Here is a 5,541-nt window from a genome sequence, read left to right on the forward strand (position 1 = left end):
AGCTAGAAACTGGGGACAACGAGATGACCCAGGACAGGACCAGCTGGTCTAGGGGTGTTGTTGCTGCTCATTTGATGAGAAAACCAAAGGATGAGGGCCACAGAGAGGAAGGGGAACCCAGAAGGGGCAGAGAGAAAAGAAAAAATTCTGCTCCCGCCTTCTACTGGGAACAGTCAGAGGACAGGATTCCCCTGGAGTACCCCTGTTTCTCTGGGCACAGAGATGGAGTGAGGGGAAGCCAGCGGAGTGAGGCAGGTCTAAGTGTCCTGAGTGCAAAGAAAGCAGAGAGGAAGGGAGGGAGGGAAGGGGGGCTTTGGCCAGAGGCCTAAGGTGTCTGCTGGCTGGGCTGGGTCCGTCTCTGGCCCCAGAGGGAACTCCCTGCAGAGGGATTATCAGCCTCTCCTCTAGCAAATCCACTCTCAGGGCACAAGGCTAACATCTGAATTCCCTAAATAACTGGCCCCCTCCAGGCCTGCAGTTGAGATTTTCCATTACAGGGACCTGGTAGGTCACATCTCACTTCCACGCTCCTTCCCTCTGTGGGTTACAGTCAGAAAGGGTGGGTAGGATGGGGCCAACAGGGCCTTCTCATGGCCCCCTTCACCGAGCTCAGATTTGGTCTTGGGAGAGAATGGGCAGACGCAGGAAACAATGAAGGGAACAGATACCAGTTCAACCCCTGTGTGTTAAGGAGAGAGTGAGAGGGGAGTAGCGGGAAAGCCTGTGGTTAGACACCAGGAGAGACTGTCTAAAGCAAAGTCACTCCAGAGTGGCCCCGAGGCAGCTAGGGCTATCAACACTGGGGCAGCCTTGCCTGGGGGCTGTGGGAACAACATAAATTGGGATTTAGGAAGCACCTGTTCCTTAGTTTCCTGGGTTGGAATTCCTGGGTAATCTTCTGCCCAGTCCTCTCCAGAACACAAACTGAGATGGAAGAGAAAACGTCAGTCCCCGAATCTGAAGGTGTGCAAACCTCAAGCACTCTAACAGTTTTCATCCCACTCCTCACCCCTGCTGGCACCTCCCAGTACTGCCCAGTCCTTCCAAAGGCCCTGGCTCTGGTCCCTGTGGCCAAGCTCAATACCGGAAAGGATGTGCCCTTCCTCTGCCCCTACAGCCTGCTGGGGCTCCCTGCCATGCCCTGCATTTGGGCTAGAGCACAGCCCGAGGGGCCCTGCTGCTCACATATTTAGGGCTCAGAGAAATCAGAGTGGGCAGGACACCCAGGGCCTATACTTCCACCGTGCATCACCGACCACCCTCCCTGCCCAGTGAGAGCTGAGGCTCTGGGGTGGTCTACCTCCTTCTTGTCCACCATGAACCTCAGGCTCTAGGATATTAACAGGTGTAGACACCTGATCCTTTGATCTGGAGCGCCTGGGTTGGGCTACTGTTTCTTCAAACACAGTCAGCGATACCAGTTTGGATCAAGGCCCTTGGAGTAAGAGGAGCAAAGGAGAGAGAAAGAAAGACTTGAAAGCAGGAGGATGGAAGGCCAAGATGCCTGGGCTGGGGATTGGGCTGAGAGAAAGTCACAGATCAGGAGGGGGATCCACCAAGGGCAGAGTGGAGATGGAGTGGTCCTGAATCAAATATTTGGTTGGTAAGAAGTGTGTGTGTGTGCGTGTGTGTGTGTGTGAGAGAGAGAGAGAGAGAGAGACCAAGAGAGTTGGAGAGAGACAGGAGTGTGCATGTGCCTGTGTACAGATGTGTGCTAGTTAATGACTGGGAGGACCTAAGCGTTGGGTCCTGTGTGAGGTATGAGACAGAGTGGTGGTACCAAACCACATTCCAAAGGAGGAGCTCCTCAGGGGAGAGGACAACACTCATTCGGATGCGTGGCCAATCTGCTATGAATCGGTTGTCTGTATGCAAGCATGAGTACAGAGGTGCGTGTGAGTCCGTGAGTGCGCATCGCTTCTCGGCCTTTTGGCTAAGATCAAATGTGGAGTCCGTGTGTGCATGCATGTGGGCCATTGGGGAACTCATGTGAAGCTGGGTGTGGGTGTACGTGAGAGTCCCTGGGAGAATGTGTGTGTGCACAGGGAGGGGGTGGGGACGCTGCTCAGCTGCAGATGGGCTTTCAAGGTCTCCAAGAAACAGTTTTGTTTCCTAAGTGACTGGCCTCCTGGGGCCTCCAGCCCAGACTTGAAGGTTGTTTCAAGATCATGAAAGAGAGAGAGAGGGAGGGAGAGTAGGAGGGAAGGAAGAGCTGGGAGGCTTTATCACCCCCATCATCCCTCCTTCCACCCCCTCACCCCACTCCTCTGCCCCAGTCCTGATTTGGGCCCAGCTCTCCAGCCCTGCTCCTCCAGACCTCCTCTCGGCTGCCAACCCCGCTCTGGGCGTCTCTCCTTCTTTTCCTTCTTCCATTCCCTCTAACCCTCCTTTTCTTTTTTTCTTTAGGGCCTGTGGTCTTGTCACTGCTGTCAGGCTTCTGAGGTCTTCTGGGAGTGTGGGTGGAGTTTTTCTGCTTCCAAAGGGAGCCCATCTTGGGGGATGAGATTAGGGGAGCCGGGAATGCCTGGACTGGCCATGACAAGTGTCCAAGAAAGATGACTTCTCACTCTCCCCGCCTCTCCAGCCCTCTGTCCTCCCACTCCCTCAGGTTATAGTGTCCTGTTAAAAGGTTGGGATCAGCCAGGTGCGGTGGCTCATGCCTGTAATCCCAGCACTTTAGGAGGCCGAGATGGGCGGATCACGAAGTCAGGAGTTTGAGACCATCCTGGCCAACATAGTGAAACCCCATCTCTACTAAAAATATAAAAATTAGCTGGGAGTGGTGGCACATGCCTGTAATCCCAGCTACTCAGGGGGCTGAGGCAGAAGAATCGCTTGAACCAGGTAGTCGGAGGTTGCAGTGAGCTGAGATCGTGCCAGTGCACTCCAGCCTGGTGACAGAGCAAGACTCCGTCTCAAAAATAAATAAATAAATAAATAAAAAGTTGGGCTCAGAGCCCCAGAGTGGCTGTCCCAGTCCTTCTGCTGTCTCAGTTTCCTCACTGGACTACAAGGATGGTGTTGAATTTTCTCCCCATCTCTCTTTTAACATCTGCTCCTCTGTTTTCTTTTTGGTCTTTCTTTTCTTTTCTTTTCTTTTTTTTTCTTTATCTGTTAAACCATTCCTTCAACATGGTCTTTCTTTTCAGTCTACTCAATGTAGATTCTAAAAATCTCTTTTGGCCGGGTGCGGTGGCTCATGCCTGTTTTCCTAGCACTTTGGGAGGCTGAGGTGGGTAGATCACCTGAGTCCATGAGTTCAAGACCAGCCTGGGCAACATGGTGAAACCTGTCTCTAATAAAAATATGAAAAAATTAGCTGAGTGTGGTGGCATGCGCCTGTAGTCCTAGCTACTCAGAAGGCTGAAGTGGGAGAATCACCTGAGCTCAGGGAGGTTGAGAGGCTGCAGTGAGCCAAGATTGCGCCACTGTACTCCAGCCTGGGCAATCGAAGTGAGACCCTGTCTCAAAAACAACAACAACAACAACAGCAAAAAAACAACTCTTCTTCTCTCTCCCTTAAAGAAAAAAAAAGGACAGATTCTCACTCTGTCACCCAGGCTGGAGTACAGCAGCATGATCAACTCACTGCAGCCTTGACCTCCTGTGCTCAAGCTGTCATCCTGCCTCAGCCTCCAGAGTTGCTGCATCTATCGGCACGCGCCACCACACCCAGCTGGTTCTGTCATTTTAATCACTCCCCTTGAGTATTTTTATTATCCTCTTTATTGTTAAAACCACACTGTATAGAATTTAGAAAATAGGATGAAAAAGCACCCAGAAGCATTTTCCCCAGTCTCTGCCTGTGCTGCATTCCCACCTCCTTTTGTCCTTACTTCTCTCTGGATTCAGATAGCTCCATGTTGTGTTCTGCCTGTGCCTTCCTCAGGTGGAAGCCCCAAGGGAGAAAAAGGAAAGGACCCATGGTGTGGCCCAGGGAGCCAGTGTCAACCCTTCCCAGGAGCATGAAGGCCCCGGGCTATTCTGTGCCTCTGCTTTCCCTCCTGTCCTCTCACAGTCCCTACCTACTGTGGTCCAATGCAATGGACTCTTGCCTGAAAGTCAAGTCAGCTGAGGCTAGTCCTGCTGAAGCCACTAACCACCTGTGTGATGTTGGACAAGAGGCGTCTCTACTCTGACCTTGGCATCTTCATCTGAATGACAAGGAACGGGATTAGAACATCTGTGAGTAATCCCAGCACTTTGGGAGGCACGAGGTCAGGAGATTGAGATCATCCTGGCTAACGCGTGAAACCCCGTCTCTACTAAAAATACACACACACACAAAATTAGCTGGGCGTGGTGGCGGGCACCTGTAGTTCCAGCTACTCGGGAGGTTGAGGCAGGAGAATCACTTGATCCTGGGGGGTGGAAGTTGCAGTGAGCCGAGGTCGCGCCACTGCACTCCAGCCTGGGCAACAGAGCGAGACTCTGTCTCAAAAAAAAAAAAAAAAAAAGAAAATCTCTGAGATCCCTCTCCAGTTCTGATGATCCCCAAATTCCAGGCTACTTCCTCCTCAGCACACAGCTCAGCTCAGGTAAACAGCAGGAGTTACCTGCAGGTTGTACCTGTGTGAGAACCATCAGTTGGAGACCTGGGTTCAGAAGGAGATCCAAGGGGGTAGGTTGTCCTGTCTTATTTGTTAGCATGGAGGCAGGTGCTCCTATTTTGTTTATTATTATGACTCATAGAAATGAATCGAATCTCTTTAACTCTTGGCATGGAAAAAAGGAAGGGCTCTGGTTTGAGCAAAGACTACCCTGGTTTCTTACAGAGCATCACTGTGAGAGGTGGGACAGGGTCTGGGTATCTTTGGGGGAGAAAGGCAGGGCTGGTGGTGAGACTGGGAAAACCTGACATCTCTTGGCTGGCACTGATCAGCAAATACCAGTGGAGTCTGTTTGCAAAGATTCTTTGGGCTGGGAAAAGTGTGCTGAGGATATGGGGAGGATGGGGTTAATGGGCCCTGCTGAGTGTGAGGAGCAAGGGTCACAGCTGGACCCTCCAGGGTTCCTGTTAGCCTTTGATTCCATCTGAGCAGGGAGGGAGAGGCCCCCCCGCCCCCTGAGGCAGGTTTGCTTTGGCCAGAGATCTGACCCAGCCACTGGCCCAGAGCATCCCGCCTCCCTGCTCCCCCTATCAAGAGGCAGCTGGCTTGGCCCCCAGCCTCCTTCTTCCTACCTCCTTCTTCCCTTACCAGGCCCCCTCCACTTGGCCCAGGATACAGCTCTGTTTATCTGCCTGTCCCCTGTGGCATTCTGTATGCTCAGAGAGTTCAGCATGCCCTGCAAACATCTGGCACACAGGGCCACTGCCTCCCTCCCACATAGCAGCCTCTCCTTGGAATTTCAGGGAGCTTGGCTTCCTCTGTGCCTCAGTGTCTCTGAAAGTTCAAGATTCTTTTACTTTTGTGCTCTCCTCTGGATGTTCTCACCACTGCCCCCTTGAGGAATGTGAGTGCCCTCTGGGTGACTTAATAAACAGAACATGTGCTTTTTGATGTTATTGCATCATTTAGACATTCAACAAGCATTTGTTGA

The sequence above is a fragment of the Pongo abelii genome, chromosome 1 (genome assembly GCF_028885655.2).
Source record: "Pongo abelii isolate AG06213 chromosome 1, NHGRI_mPonAbe1-v2.0_pri, whole genome shotgun sequence".
Classification (NCBI taxonomy): Eukaryota; Metazoa; Chordata; class Mammalia; order Primates; family Hominidae; genus Pongo; species Pongo abelii.